Genomic DNA, 17,844 nt, shown 5'->3' on the forward strand with positions numbered 1-17,844 from the left:
ATACTAGTCGCCTCCAACTTCTGATTTCCAAGGCATTGTAGTCCAAACCTTGACTCTCATTCCAATACACCATTTGGTACTATTTCGTACCTATTTCATATTAAACCCCTCGGGCGCCATGTTGAATCACACAGTCTTTAAAATTCTAAAACCTAACTACTTCATAGAATCAACGACAAATCTAAACTTGCGCACTCCAAGCATTTTTATTTTTGTATCACAGAAATATCTTTACTTTATCTCACATGTTCAAGAAAAATGGCTTCAACATAAATGTCTGTTTACTTATCAATACTGGTAAAGCTGCTGTTTAACCCTTCAACATCAAGTTATGTTTTAAATATGGGTTATTAATTACAGGGGACCCCTAAAATTAGTTAGAATAAATTTTATATCTGGCTAGATCAGATGGTGGGGAGGGGGGGTGTAATGTCGACTGACAGCAGTACAGTGTGTGTGAGGTAATTAGACCTTGTACTGAGATCTTATTTGACTGTGGGGGATGGGGGTGGGGGTGGGGCAATAAGTCCACACTTAACATGATTTAGGTCACTTTGATTAAATGAAATGAGGTTTAATTGCCAAGGGATCATTTACATGCATGTCAGTATTAATACAGGACCTCGTCCTGTACTACTGACGAGGCCAAACCATGCTGATCCTCGCCAGGCCCTGTGTCTTGTACTACTGACGAGGGTGAACCACGCTGTTCCTCGCCAGACCTCCTTCCTGTACTACTAACGAGGGTGAACCACGCTGTTCCTTGCCAGGCCCTGTGTTCTGTACTACTGACAAGGGTGAACCACGCTGTTCCTTGCCAGGCCCTGTGTCCTGTACTACTGACAAGGACGAACCACGCTGTTCCTCGCCAGAATTCCTTCCTGTACTACTGACGAGGGTAAACCACGCTGTTTCTTGCCAGGCCCTGTGTCTTGTACTACTGACAAGGGTGAACCAGGCTGTTCCTTGCCAGGCCCTGTGTCTTGTACTACTGACAAGGGTGAACCACACTGTTCCTCGCCAGGCCCTGTGTCTTGTACTACTGACAAGGGTGAACCAGGCTGTTCCTTGCCAGGCCCTGTGTCTTGTACTACTGACGAGGGTGAACCACGCTGATCCTCGCCAGGCCCTGTGTCTTGTACTACTGACGAGGGTGAATGACGCTGATCCTCGCCAGGCCCTGTGTCTTGTACTACTGACAAGGGTGAACCACACTGTTCCTCGCCAGGCCCTGTGTCTAGTACTACTGACAAGGGTGAACCAGGCTATTTATTTTGGTTTATATACTCTAACATCTTTCAATGGTAATGATGATTTATTGATCGTAGTTGTTCAGGCTTGTCATACATTGTTGTTCACGAATATAATTAGTTTTATAAACTAGGAAATGTTCAATGAGGGTGTTATATTTTGAATGAGGAAGAGAGATGTGGTTGAACATCCGCTTGACACAAACTAGGTCATTTTTGGACGAATATATGGTTCAGCTTTATTTGAATAATTTACTTGCGCGTTGGAGTCTTTAATTAGCAGTGGATGGAAAGTGGAAGACCCGGAGAAAACCTGTGAGGTTGGGCAGACGACCCTCCTACATGTCACGTTCAAGCAAGGGATTGAAACCATGTCACTTGACTCAATGACAGAACATGTGGTCCAATGCACACGTGTTAACCCATTCAACCGCCCAACCCCTTATTTTGAATGAAATACCAGCAAATTAAGTAGTGCTGACATTTGTCTTGTTCTTTTGGCCCATCTGAACAACTATACACTTACATCTATTGTCATTGTGTACTTTAGTGGACCTTGTTTTTTGTCCTTTCCGAATGACTAGACACTGTCCACCATCCTACATCTTAAGGCAAGGGGAAATCCAGAGGAACTTTCTCAACCACCATGGGGATCAAACCCAAGACGCCTTGGTTAGTGATTCTCAGAGGTTACCTTTTAAAGGCTCAATACCACTCTTGTTGTAACTGAATAATATGTCCCAATCTTTATTCTGGTCAACAAATGCACTATTTTACAATATTCCAGTTAATTGATGATACAAATTTCATCTTAACACACCTAATTTAAAAAATTGGAAAAATTCAACTAAATGATTTGAAAAGCCGACGTAAAGCTTTTCAAATGTGACTTGGATTTAAAAATATTTTTGAACCCTTTGGACAAGTAAAGTAGGATTTAATGGATAATATACACAACAGGTAGGACACTAACACATCTAGTACTAAGAATAAGGCTATTTTTTATTTTCTGGAGCTGTCAAGCCAGTAAGTGTGTTATTGTCCCTTACGCAAGTAATAATAATGTACATTTGTGGAGCGCCAAATCCACCCAAAAGCATGCTCAAAGCGCAATGATAAAATGGGTCTGTTCCTAATAAGTGGAAATTCTAATTGTCATAGCATTCCCAAAATAATTGAGCCTTTCGCTTTAATTTGAAAGTTATCAAAGTTTTACAGTCTCGGATTCTCAGGGGGAAATCATTCTACAACTTAGGAGCAACTACACTAAAATTTCTGTCACTAAGATTTTTCAATTTGGACTGTTAAAGAGGTATTATGTGAGATTAGATAAAGAGTTGACTGTTCTCGCTGTAATTGTTAAAATTAGATAACGTAAAAAGAATTTGTTGAAAATTTCAGTCAAATTGCTCCACTCTGAACCGGAGGTATTAGCTTTTGAATTTTAAGCCTAGCCTAGTCTCGATCATCATTACTAAAGTCGGTATGATAAAAATCATAGTCTCGATTATCCATTTTTGGACACAAAAGGTGGCATCGAGAGTTGATTATGGTCTTGTAATGTTAATGTTTATATAACATTTCAGGCCTAAAGAAAGACCTACAATATAATGTATGTTTGACAACAAGACTGTTCTGGTTGCAAGATCTCTCGGACCGGATTGGGTTCATATGTTGTTAGTAGATCAGATAAATAGCTGGGTGCTAGATTTCTCAGACATTGGTATCAGTCAGTCAGTCATAATAGTTGCTGGGAAACTTGCGAGAAAAGCCAGGTCCCGATTTCACAAAGCATTCTCAGACTTAATTTAAGAAATTACTCAACTTTCAATCACTGTTTATGAAAAATATCTTGGAACCAGAAACACAAAACTATGCACTTAGTTTCTTATTAATGTATTTGATACATTAAAACAACAAAAGTTTTATAAAGTGTTACATTTTAGTTAAAATAAGGCAAGTAGTTTTGAGTAAATTCTTAACTTAAGTCTGAGAAAGCTTTGTGAACTCATTGTCTGGAGGCACAGGACCTTAGACTGGTGGGAATTGGGAGCCAGTGTAAAGATTTTAGGACAGGTGTTCTGTGAGCTGGAGTAGCTTTTGATTAATCCCAATAGTATATTCTAGACAGAAGTATGTTGTAGTGATTGTACTAGAGATTTGGTGGCATCAACCATGATTTTCTGCCCTTTCTGGGCTAATGAAGATAAGCAAATGCCACACAGTGTGCTATGATGGCAATTTTACCCAAATAGTAGCATTTTTGCCTACTCTTCATCGAATTCCGGGTGGAGTAGGGAGTGTATGTTGCATCATAAGATCTGTCATTGAGTCAAGTGGTGTGGTTTCGATTCCCCACTTGTTCGTGACAAGGAGTAGGGTCGTCTGCCCTACATCGTAGGTTTTCTCTGGGTCCTCCTGTTTCCTCCTACTGTTAAAGCCCCATCATAGCACACAAGCAAATTATTGAAATAAAAATTGAACCATATGTTAATCTTGAAATGACCTAGTTTGTATTGAGTGTTAAACCCCAGTTCTCTTGCTCGCATCAAATTTTCAAGGATTTCTGTAGCATGTAATTAATACCAAGATGTGAAGATAACTCTAAACATATGTTCTCTTAAAACTTGTGAAATTTTATCCATTAACGCTTACAATGAATATGTGATAAACTGACTTGATTATTGAATATTGGGTGTTCATAGGACAGTCTTCATTTTGTTAAATAGACAATGACCTTCTCCTCTGCTTTCACTATTGTCTTTTCATCCTGTTTCATGTCTTTACTACAAGACTTGAAGTAGTACTATTATTGTTAATCCATATAATAAAACTCGTACTCAATCTTTCATAGCCATTTCAGGATTGTTTTGTTATGGCCAACACTCATTCAGTATTATTTTCCATAATGCTTTGTATATTTGTCATTAATTTTGGATTTTCACTTATAACTTCATTTCATTCTAATTTTGTTATTAAATAAATGACCGTCATTTTATCAAATGATATTTTCACATCATCAGTGTTTTGTTGCTTTTCTGATTTGGATATGACACAAAATACATTATGACCATTTATAAATTAAATGAAATGGTGATAACATCCTACTGTTCCGCTCTGAACTGGGTTAATGAAGACGGGCATATGCCATACAGTGTGCTATGAGGGAAATTTTGTCCGGACAGCGGCTCAATTACGGCCTACTCTTATATCAAATTTCATTTGTCAAGGGATCTTTTACGTGCATGCCAATGTGTACATGGGATCTCTGTTTTTCGTCCCATCTGAACGATTAGACAGCTGTCCTTGTCAGGCCCTCCGTCTTACATCACTGACAAGGGGGAACCACGCCGGAAAATCTGGATGAACTTTCTCGGCCAAACCTCATGGGTTTTCTCCAGATTCTCTGGTTTCTTCCTACTGCTAAAGACCCCTACGCGCAAGCAAATTATTGAAATAAAATTGAACAGTGTGTGGGTCCCGAAATGACCTAATTTGTGTCGATAGGATGTTAAACCCCATTTCTCTCTTTCTTTTCAAACTTAAACTTCAGCAAAAATAATATAAATGGAAAGTGTTATATATATATATATTACATGGTCATATTGCTAATTAAAAGTCGGGCTACAAAAAAAAAAAAATTTTTCAGGGCAAATCAGAAAGTTATGAAAAAATCCGGGAGATATATATATATATATTTAATATGTGGTCATATTGCTGATTAAAATAGAAATAAAAACTTTATATATCTCCCGTTGTTTTTCATAACTTTCTAATTTGCCCGGAAACAATATTTTTTTGCTTTTGCAGCCTGACTTTTAAATGTCATAAAAACGTGTAAAACTAGAATGTGCTTTGTTGGTGTTTTTTTTAAAAGCCATTTATTAACAATTTAATTAAAGCATAGATCCTGATCAGTTTGATATTCTTTAAGCATAAATATTGATCTTGACTTAAAGTAGCTAAGTCTCTTAACTCAATATCATCCAAAATCTTCGACATTGAAAACACGAATTATATGTCGGTTTAAATCAACATTGATGTTGTGATCTTACTGGCAAAAGGTAAATGTCTGATATCCAATATTTAAGACAAAATAAACATTTTACCATTGGTACGAATCGAGTACCATAATGCGTTTCAGTGCTATTTGTAATTAGGGACTCGAAAAACGAGTCTAGGCATATTCCACAAGTCATGTCAAACGATGACGCTATATTCTTATCTGGAGAGCCTGCGCATTAAATATTATCGAAGTAGACTGGAATAACCAGATGCTAGAGTTGACATTCGATTGAGACTTCTGGCGTATTTCGCCGAACCTAACTCATTAGAAATTACAGTAAAAATAGAAACGATTGAATGTAAATCAATTTATATACATTCATACTACATTATTATATGCGTTGCGAACCATTTGTGTCAATTTCTAGGTCCCAAATATTAGCAATTTAGCTCCTTTAATTATTAAGAGCTGGAACACTTTGTTTTCTGCTACAATATCAACCATTTAGTAACTGGTACATGTCGGTATTCACTGCCCCCTGGTCCATGGAAAAATTGGAGAAAAGTGATGTTTTACATTGTGTCAATGACATTTAGTAATTTAGTGATTGAACTAATTCGATGGAATACAATTACTGCTTATCACCGAGCAATGTTTCAGTATTTAGTAATTGAACTGGAATACAGAATTCGATGGAATACAATTACTGCTTATCACTGAACAACGTTTCGGCATTTAGTAATTGAACTGGAATACAATTCGATGTAATACAATTCGTGTCTGAACTTAATGAAACAAATTCTTGGTTGGAGGAAGATGTCATTTATTAATCTTAATAATGATAAATGACTATACAAATATAGTACTGCAATGTTGTTGGGCTTAACAAGATGACAAAATATGGCCAATCTTTGGAGATTAGAGCAGTCACGAAGTCGGCCCAAATTACATTATTTTAATAATGGTTATTACTGATTATAACTGAGCAACGTTTTGACTAGGTCATTGTCTAAAAAAGACCAGAGAAGCCTAGTCAGAACTTGCTCAATAAGCTGTATGTTCTTTACATTGAAAGGGGTTAGGTGGCCGAATGGTTAACGCGTGCATGTTGAATCGGAAGGTCTGTCATTGAGTCAAGTGGTGTGGTTTCGATTCCCCGCTTGTACATGACAAGGAGTAGGGTTGCTTGTTCTACCTTGTGGGTTGTCTCCAGGTCCTCCGATTTCCTCCCACTGCTAAAGACTCCTACACGCAAGCAAATTATTTAAATAAAATTGAACCATATCTTAGTCCCGAAATGACCTAGTTTGTGTCATTGGGGTCATAGGTAAATTGGATTCAAGGTCAGTCTTCTAAAAAGGTTAGGGTTTCGGTTAGTATTCACCAAAATTCTTATCTATATAATGCGGCCATTTTGGACTCTGGAAACACCCGAACCTCCCCAACTGGCCTACAATTAGCATCTCCCAATTGGATTTGAAATAAGAGTAGGATATAGCACGAAGAGTGCCATTGACCAGATAAAATTCCCTCATATATTTCTCTGTTATATGAACTGTGATAAAAATATATGCATGGTATGCCTGTCTTCATTAGCCGAGATGGAGAAGAAAAGTAGTACATTAAATCTCATTTCTTTTTAAAAAATACATTTTTCTAGTCTTTGTTATGTGTTCCCATCTTTATTTGCCCAGTCTGTGCAGAAAAGTAGGACATTCAACCGCATTTCATTTAAAAAATATATGCTGTGATTGAAATTTATGTGTGCTTGAATAAAATGAGAATATTATCAGTAACGGCTGTAATGAGAAGAAGGAAGAGATTTTGATGAGTATTTAATGAATGTCAAGCTTGATACTAGTAATTTATTTTTTTATATAGATTCAATTATTCTTGAAATAATCAACCACAGACAAATATGAATGTTTTTCTTTCCATTGATCTGACGTTGGCCCGAGAAAGTTCTTTGGATTTTGCTTTGTGATTTCTAGGTGAAGAAGCAGTGCCTGGCAAGGAACAGCATTTAGTTAGTCATTTTAAGCCTCCACCCCCGCCCCAAACAGCCCAGCAAAAAAACCCCAAAAAGCTGTCTTATTTTTTGCATGTTAAAAAGATTTCTTTCATTGCAAAATTTAGATGGTGTCTTTTAACAAATAAGGTCTGTCATTGAGTCGACTGGCGTGGTTTCGATTGTACGTGACAAGGAGTAAGGTCGTCTGTCCTACCTCATGGGTTTTCTCCATGTCCTACGGTTTCCTCTCACTGCTAAAGACCCCTACGCGCAAGCGAAATAAAATTCAACCATATGTTAGTCCCGGAATGACTTAGTTTATGTCAAGTGGACTTAAACCCCATCTCTCTCTCTCTCTTTACTATATATTCACTATAAGTGAATGGGAAATCAAGGAACAAGTAAAATATGCCTATGTCAGACCCCTATCATTATCTGCAGGACAATATATAGGGTACTAAGTCATTAGTGCCTGACAGTTTCTCGGTTAAAACTAAGAACCATTAGTTCCAGGCCAAACTACTGACTTTAAACTCCTTTTCTTGACTCTTTCTGTCCTCCTTACAACCATTTGCCTAGTCTTTGAAAGAGTCAATTGTCTTCCACAACCCAGACCAATTTCATTTAGGTCGTAAAATTTATTGGTTCATGGTAATGACTTAACACTTATATATGGCTGATAATTATTTCTACAGTGTTTAAGGAGCCATAACAGAATTTAAAGAGGCGCTATCACTTGGTGGATCTGAAAAAAAAGTTGCTTTTAATTTGACATGGTCTGACTTTACAGAAATGACATGACTTTACAAACTAGATCATTTCGGAACTAACACATGGTTCAATTTTATTTCAATAATTCGCTTGCGCGTAGGGGTCTTTAGCAGTGGGAGGAAATCGGCAGTGGCAAGAAGTAGGGTCGCCTGTCCAACCTCGTCGGTTTTCTCCGGGTCCTCCGGTTTCCTCCCACTGCTAAAGACCCCTACGCGCAAGCGAATTATGTAAATAAAATTAAACTATATGTTAGTCCCGAAATGATTTAGTTTGTGTCGAGTGGACATTAAACCCCATTTCTCTCTCTCTCTAAACGAAATAACGCAGTTTAACATCCTACTTTGTTGTACCAACCAGGTTAATGAAGACGGACATATGTCATGCAGCAGTATACTATGAGGGAAATTTTGCACGGACAGTGGCATTTCTACCCGATCTTTGTTAATTTTCAACTCTCAAGGGTTACTTTACGTTGGGGTTCGGCATTGCCCCTTCACTTAGCCCCTGTAGGATACAAAAACAAGCCTGTATCATTCTCATCATGAAAATCTGAATATCTCTTTCACATTTTGTAATCTTTCCTGTAAGATTTAATGAACATCTTGTAGCTTGGTCAGCAAAGAATGAAATGAGGTTTCACATCCTACTATTCTGCACCGACTGGGATAATGAATAAAGGAATACACCATACAGTGTGCTATATGAGGGGAATTTTGCCTGTACAGCAAGGGATTTGTTACGTAAGCAAACAAATTTCACTGATCTTGGAGTCTTCTCTAGATTTAAACCCCATTTCTTTCTCCTCTCTTTCTGTGGTGGGGGGGGTGGGGGTGGATGGCCGAATGGTTAGCATGTGCGCGCTGTATCATACGGTCTGTGATTGAGACAACTGGCAGGGTTTCAATTCCCTGGTTGTACGTGACAAGGAGTAGGGTTGCCTGTCCAACCTCGTGGATTTTCTCCGGGTCCCCCGGTTTCCTCCCACTGTTAAAGACCCCTACGCGCAAGCGAATTATTGAAATATAATTGAATCATGTGTTAGTCCGAAATGACCTAGTTTGTGTCGAGTGGACGATAACCCCATGTCTCTCTCTCTCTCTCTCACTCTCTGATCAGGTCCAGGTTAGACAAATTTCATTAACTTGAAAACCTAAAAACACATTCTATATTCAAGGCTTTGTGCATATGTGTTCTATATTTTTAATCAATAAACCTTTCATTCTCCATTTTTTTTTCCATTAAAGACAACATCTTGTAGTCTATCATTAATAATTTGTGGTCAGCGACAAGCTGTGTTTTGAATGTGTATCACATCGGCTGTGTTAAATACAATCCATTTTCTCTCCTCCATGGTTAAAATATTCATGTTTATTGATTTTCTGAAGAATGGAGGACCAGAGTTCTCTTATAGAAAGAAAAAAAAACAAAGTGAAAACTGTTAATACTTCCTTCGTGAACAAAGGGGGATAATCAATAGTCATACTATGACATCATGTTATGGATGTCAATGATTGTTACATTGTAAACAATATAAGCACTAGCCTAATTTGCCGTACAGCGGCCTACGGTAAGTTTGTTTTAAAACACATATTTTTGTTGATTGTTACTAATATATATATGGATGGCCAAATTGTTAGTGGTTGCACGTTGTATCATAAGGTCTGTCATTGAGTCAACTGGCGTGGTTTTGATTCCCCGGTTGTACGTGACAAGGAGTAGGGTCGCCTGTCCAACCTTATAGGTTTATTTTGGGTCATCCGGTTTCCTCCCACTGTTAAAAAACTCTATGCGCAAGCAAATTATTGAAATAAAATTAAACCATATGTTAGTCCCGAAATGACCTAGTTTGTGTTGCGTGGACGTTAATCCCCATTTCTCTCTCCTTCTGTCAGATGCTAGCTGCTAACATAGAGGTTCAGGAGTTGATCATGGTGAAATGAAATGAAATGGGGTTTAACATCCTACTGTTCTGCTCCTATGTTGGGCTAATGAAGACGGGCATACACCATACAGTGTGCTATGTGGGAAATTTTGCCTGGGCAGCGGCACTATCGCCTACTCTTATATCGAATTCCAACTGCCAAGGGATCTTTTACGTGCATTCCAATGTATACACGGGACCTCGGTTTTTCGTATCATCCGAAGGACTAGACACGTAAAAGAATCCTTGACAGTTGTAATTCAATTTCTGTCTAGCAAAATTTCCCTCCTAGCACACTGTATGGTGTATGCCTGTCTTTATTAGCACAGTTGGATCAAAATAAAAATAAAGAGAGTGAATTCCAAAACCATAATCCAAGTCATAATAAACTTGATACAGTGACACCAGTAGTAGGAGTGGTTAAAAACAAAGTCATGGGATGTTGTACAATGATATAATGGGTTACATGACTACCCCTTTAACATGTGGTTAACATGTGGTGTTTTACAATAATATAACAGGGGGCTACCCCCTTTAACATGGGATGTTTTACAATGTTATAACAGGGGACTACCCCCTTTAACATTGGATGTTTTACAATGATATAACAGCTGCTCCCTTTAACATGGGATGTATTACAATGTTATAACAGGGGACTTCTCCCTTTAACATAGGACGTTTTACAATGTTTTAACAGGTGGCTACCCCCTTTAACATTGGATGTTTTATAATGTTATAACAGGTGGCTACCCCCTTTAACATGGGATGTTTTACAATGTTTTAACAGCTAGGTGGCTACCCCCTTTAACATGGGATGTTTTACAATGTTTTGTTTTAACAGGTGGCTACCCCCTTTAACACGGGATGTTTTACAATGTTATAACGGGACTACCTCCTTTAACATGGGATGTTTTACAATGTTATAACAGGGGGCTGCTCCCTTTAACACGGGATTTTTTACAATGTTTTAACAGGTGGCTACCCCCTTTAACATGGGATGTTTTACAATGTTATAATGGATTACAGGTTCATTTAAAATATCTAAAATAAGCCGACATGTAGGCAAACAAACTTTAAACATTAATTATTCAAACAAAAGATATTTTGACGAAGTCATTATGGTTGCCATGGCAATTTACAATTTAATAGTGTTTCCTTTAAAAATATTTGACTAGGAAATAGACAGTTAAACTTTATGATGAAAAAGACTTTGATAAATTTCATTATTAATTTCATTTAGATTAACTTGTTGTTGCACAGTGTATAGGCAGTGCATCACACATCATAAATCACACATCACACAACCAGCCCATAACTTTTTCTTTGTCCTTTAACAGGACAGTTAGGGCCCAATTTGGACCATTTTTGGTTCTATTTTTCTTCTAATACAAACAACAATTATTTAAATATTGAATGGACCTCAAACACTCTCTGTCTCTGGTATGAATATGATGTATTGTATCTTAAAGAGTGAAAGATATAATGACAAGATGTGATGTTGTTATATAATAATATAAGTTCATATAATATATTTGTAATCACTCTCTCTCTCTCTCTCTCTCTCTCTCTCTCTGATAAAAATGGTTAAATCAAAAAATCTATATCTTCTGTCGGATCAATTTATCTTGACAAAAACCATGAGAATGTATAACTTAGTGACCATGGAGACTATAAATTGAAAGTAAACATTAATCTCATTGGACAGTGAAGTAGATATCAGAAGGAACATATTGGGAGAGAATTTAGAGCAGAAATCCAAGTGAATTTCTCAATAAGTTAAATTCTGATCCTGTGTTTGGCTCTAATTTGTAAACAAAGAAACTGATACCTCGTATTGTCGCTTCTACTCGGACCACGATAAGTGAGAGGCGTTCGTCATTGCCCTCGGAATTGATCTGACTGTCGTACGATCCTTGTTCTCAGACGTTTTATGTACATTGATACCCAGTTAAGAACACCGACTTAGGCCAACGGAAGACATTGGCCATTAATCAAGTCTGAGCTTGGAAGTGGAATTGAAAAAAAAAACTGTACTCATCCTCAACACAATACTTACATCATTTAAGGTTTAGCTAACAGATGTAATAAATTTAAATTGATGATCAATTTGTTTCTATATTTCAAAAGTGATGAACAATTTTTGTTTCTATATTTTAAAAGTGATGATTATTTTATTTCTATATTTTAAAAGTGATGATTATTTTATTTCTATATTTTAAAAGTGATGATTATTTTATTTCTATATTTTAAAAGTGATGATTATTTTGTTTCTATATTTTAAAAGTGATGATTATTTTATTTCTATATTTTAAAAGTGATGATTATTTTATTTCTATATTTTAAAAGTGATGATTATTTTATTTCTATATTTTAAAAGTGATGATTATTTTATTTCTATATTTTAAAAGTGATGATTATTTTATTTCTATATTTTAAAAGTGATGATTAATTTGTTTCTATATTTTAAAAGTGACGATCAATTTGTTTCTATATTTTAAAAGTGATTATCAATTTGTTTCCATATTTTAAAAGTGATGATCAATTTGTTTCTATTTGGTCCATTTGTTTTTGTATTTTAAAGAGATGATGGTCTGTCATTTTATGTTAAAGGAGAGAATCCATCTATTAAAGGTGATGGTCTGTTTGTTTCTGTATTGTAAAGATGATGGTCCATTATTTCTATATTTTAAAGTGAATGCCGGTATTCCATTTATTTCTATATTTTAAAGTGAATGCCGGTATTCCATTTATTTCTATATTTTAAAGTGAATGATCTATTTATTTCTATAATTTAAAGTTAATTTATTTTTATATATTTCAAATGACTGCTACTCTTGACGTGGCTCTCAATTCAGTTATATGTGGTGCCAGACTTCAATGACTGGCAGTGGAATTACCCGTCCGACAATATACAGATCATAGAATTAGAAATGTTTTTAGCTATATGATCTTCTCAAATCAGAAGTGGTATCAGATGTTCTAGAATTTAATATGTAATATTGTATATATCACATGTCTTGTCTTGTCTAATAATTAATAAGTATGGTGTATGTATCTGGCTTCATGAACTTTCTCTTTTTCTCTCTCTCTCTCTCTCTCTCTCTCTCTTTCTCTCTCTTTAATCTGGTTATGTTCTTTAATAGGATGACTCTCTTTCTCTCTCTCTCTCTCTCTCTTTCTTTAATCTGGTTATGTTCTTTAATAATCTCTCTCTCTCTCTCTTTCTCTCTCTCTAATCTGGTTATGTTCTTTAATAGGATGACTCTCTCTCTCTCTCTCTCTCTCTCTCTCTCTCTCTCTCTCTCTTTAATCTGGTTATGTTCTTTAATCTGGTTATGTTCTTTAATAGTCTCTCTCTCTCTCTCTCTCTCTCTCTCTCTCTCTCTCTAATCTGGTTATGTTCTTTAATAGAATGACTCTCTCTCCCTCTCTCTCTCTCTCTAATCTGGTTATGTTCTTTAATAGAATGACTCTCTCTCCCTCTCTCTCTAATCTGGTTATGTTCTTTAATAGTCTCTCTCTCTCTCTCTCTCTCTCTCTCTTTCTCACTCTCTCTCTCTCTAATCTGGTTATGTTGTTTAATAGGATGGCTGTACCATACCTATCATGTATGTATCTAGGACTGAAGATTTGTGTATATTTAAGTCTAGACTCTATACCATGTAATTAGGTATATAGAATGGCTGTAGGTATGGATTAAACCATTTACCCGCTAATGTGTCTGTTTTCTTCCGCACAGTTTTTGTTAATATGTTAAACCCTAATCAAACAGAACGTGCTTGATTGACAAAGAGATTAATCACATAGCTCTGATGTATTCTGATGCCGATATCTAATCGTTTAATTATATTGTCATTAGCCGTATTATTGTAACCCTTGACTGTCGGTTAGACGTGCGGACATATTGTGTGGAGACTGGAATGTTTGTTATCTTCAATACTTGACGTTTCAAATGAATCCTCTTATTTGGGCAATTTTTGCCATTGATTGAGAGGGGTGTTGGATGGCCAAATGGTTAGCGTTTGCGTACTGGCGTGGTTTCGATTCCCCGGTTGTACGAGAAAAAAAGGGGTAGGGTCGCCTGTCCAGTCTCGTGAGTTTTCTCCGGGTCCTCCAGTTTCCTTCCACATCTAAAGACCCCTAAGCTCAAGCAAATTATTGAAATAAAATTGAACCATGTGTTAGTCCCGAAATAACCTGGTTTGTGTCGCGTGGATGTTAAACCCCATTTCTCTCTCTCTCTCCATTGATTGCGGAATAGATCTGTCAGACAAAGTAGATTTAACTTCACTCTTAAAAGAACACTTGACAGATTTTTCGGTGTGGTTTCCCCTTGTCAGTGGTGCAGGACAGAGGGTCTGACTGTCTTTTGTCGTTCGGATGGGACAAAAAACTGAGGTCCTGTGTACACATTGGCGTGCACATAAAAGTTCCCTTGACTGTTGGAATTTAAAATAAGAGTAAGTCATAGTGATGCTGTCCGGGTTGTTACTCATGATCAGTTCTTGTAAATGGACACAGCTCACCAAATATTCCTACGCCGTCACCCACGACACAAGGGCCAAAGCTATTTTTAGTCTTTCTCTTCCTTTTCCTTTTTCACCCTTTTGCATGGCGATTTTTGTTGACTTTTTGGTGTAGAATGGAAGAAAAGGGTTTGAAAATACATTTTCTGCCATATTTTGGTGAATATTCATGATTCTGAGGCAGAAGGATACAAGAGTTAAGAGGTTGGTTAGGTTGAAATGTAGGGCCGAAGATTGCATGTTTACTTGTCTCTACTTCCATCTTGTGTATCTCAAGTTTTTCATGAAGAACCTCATACATGCTTTTGGGCAAGAGGTTGCCACATGTTGCTCCATCTGTGGTAGAAAGCGTTCTACCCAACGAAAATTTGGGGAAAAGTTAGAGCCGGTCTAAGAGACGAGAATTAACATTAAAGTCAATGGGGAAATCTTTAGTGATCTGTGGCCAAATGATCCAATTACCTACAAAACAATAGATATGGCACGAATCACTGAGATTGTCTGGGTGTATTAAGCCGTGAATGCACAATCAAGATCAATGGCTTTAATAATTTATAGTTAATTTTTGCTTCGTAATCAGAGACAATATATTGATCAAAAAATATTATACATTGTCCTATTGAATTGACATTTTCCTTTATTACTTTTACATTGATGAATTTATTTCTATGATTTATTGAACATATTCCAGGGTATACAATCGAACTATTATATTTTGGTCTTAACACATGACACAACAATATTGAATACAAATAAGTTACTCAAAAGTTTATTTCTTACAACGCTTCGACAAGGGTTCTCTTATCTTTTTAGCTTGTGAAACCTCCAGGGGTCATAATTTTTATTTGATTTAAAAAAAGAATGTTCAAATATATCACCGTTACACCATTACACCATAATGATAGTTCAGTTTTGTGAAAATCAAACCGAAACTGCCTGGCAAAATGGTTGCTCCCTTGTACAATTCCCAGCTTGTTTCGACGAGATTTCTCTCATCTTTTTAGCTTGTGAAACATCTAGAGGTCACAATTTTTATTTGATTTTAAAAACTTTCCAATATATCTCTGTTGCACCATAATGATAGTTGAGTTCGAATTTTGTGAAAATCAGACCGAAACTGCCGGGCAAAATGGTCGCTCTCCTGAACGATTTCTAGGTTGTATGTGACAAGGAGTAGGATGGCCTGTCCAACCTTGTGAGTTTTCTCTGGGTTCTTTGGTTTCCTCCCACTGCTAAAGACCCTTATGCGCAAGCAAATTCTTGAAATAAGATTGAATTATGTGTTTGCCCAGAAATGGCCTAGTTTGTGCCCAGTTGGTACAGAAAAGTAGGATGATAAACACTGTTTCATTTTGTATTGTTAAATTTATGTCCATAATTCAGTTCACTGATTGTGCAATTGAAATTATTATAAATCTCTAGCATTGGTTTACAAACCTGCTAAATTGAAAATATGATATGTTATACTGATAGATTAGTTTCAATGACTCAGATAGCATACACGAGATTGAACAGTCCAACAATTAAGATGGTTTGGCCTTGGCTTAATAAGATCAATGCAATCTGTGTTCAGCCACACGAGGGTACGTCTGCTTCGACAACGACTAAATTATAGCCCTGAATAAAACCGCTTTCGGTGGACGGAGGAAGTAAACAGCTTTCAAACATCTCCATTAATCACGCTCGGATTCTGACTTTTCATTGCACTTTTCGTTAGTTGGGTTCCATTCAGGAAGTAAATTGCATTATTCTTGGTAAATTTACAGAGACTTAAGCGGGATTACAGCTCGCATTCTTGATTGACAGAATTGTGTGACATTATTGCAGCGCTTTCAATCAACTGAAGTCAATTTCGTCAGCTTCACAAATTGATTCTGATGTTTATTTCACGTTAAAAAAAAGTCCTAAAAGCAAAAGCGGCTTGAAAAATGTTAAAAAAAAAAAAAAGTCCTAAAAGCAGAATGTTGCCAAGAACTGAGAGTTTTACATGGAATAGAAGTAATAATAATTTGTTTTATCTCGAGTCTTATTTTGTCAAGACTGTTCTTGTTTTTTTTTTTTGTTTTTTTTTTTACAAAGGTAGAAAAACTATTTATAAAGATGTCTATTTGGCTGAAAAGTGGAAGTCAGTTGTTGTACTGGTAATTATGATTCATATTAAACATCATTTTGAAGTTGTAATTAAACCCACTCGTTGTTTTATGCGAAAAGACAAAAATGTGACTTAGATCGTTCTTCCCCTGGACTTCTTCATATGTATACATAACACCATCACTATAGTTATAACATTTGAGAATGGGAAGTGGTATATAGTGTTCTAGGAAGAATATCTATACATAACACCAATCACAATACTTATAACAAGACATTTCAGAGTAATAAGTGGTATCAATAAGTTTCTCGAAATCTTAACTAAAGATAAAATCCAAATTTTAGTAGATACTTCAATTTTGATTGGCTAAGCACTAAAATCAATCTAATATTATCCAATCAAATTACTAAAATTTTGATTTTGTCTTGGTTAAAATTTCGTGAAACTGGCCCCTGGTCTCTAGCAGTGGGAGGAAGCCGGAGGACCTGGAGAAAACCCATGAGGTTGGACAGGTGACCCTACTCCTTGTCACATACAAGAGGGGAATCAGAACCACTCCACTTGACTGAATGACAGACCTTTTGATCAAACGTGTTTATCATTTGGCCAACCAACCCCCCCCCCCCCATTATGCAAGCCAATTGAGAATAGTGGTATCTGGTGTTCTAGAGAGAGTGGGCAATAATATACTACCTCTTGCACAATACCTGTTGCTATAGTTAAATCTATCACAGCTAAGTATTATATAGTTTGAACTTGGAATTCAGAAGCCACAGAGGTAACCTTAGACAAATGGCCACCAGCAGTCAGATGACCAGTTAGTTGATTATTTAAATACAACACCTGAGGATGAATCAGCTGTGAAGAGACACAGATAGTTCAAAGGTCATGGAATATTATTATTGATGACCTTGAATATCCATCATTTACTGTGATTTGTGATTTAAGCATTATATAGTTTGAACTTGGAATTCAGAAGCCACAGAGACAAATGGCCACCAGCAGTCAGATGACCAGCTAGTTAATTATTTAAATACAACACCTGAGGATGAATCAGCTGTGAAGAGACACAGATAGTTCAAAGGTCATGGAATATTATTATTGATGACCTTGAATATCAATCATTTACTGTGATTTGTGTTTGTTTTTGTTATTCTTCATATGATGTTATCAATTTATTGTATTTTTAGTTTAGCTCCAGTTACTCCCCCATATTGAACTGGAATCCAGTAATCTTTTCACCATTATACTTTATTTCTTAGTGTTT

General features: G+C 36.4%; 1 protein-coding gene across 2 annotated transcripts in view; it reads left to right on the top strand.

Moving 5' to 3' along the window:
- LOC126819557 (neurocalcin homolog) overlaps positions 1 to 17,844 on the top strand; it is a 269,509-nt gene that overhangs the window by 196,331 nt on the left and 55,334 nt on the right. The gene's annotated exons all lie outside the window — the stretch shown is intronic.

This window comes from Patella vulgata, chromosome 4, assembly GCF_932274485.2.
Source record: "Patella vulgata chromosome 4, xgPatVulg1.2, whole genome shotgun sequence".
Taxonomy (NCBI): domain Eukaryota; kingdom Metazoa; phylum Mollusca; class Gastropoda; family Patellidae; genus Patella; species Patella vulgata.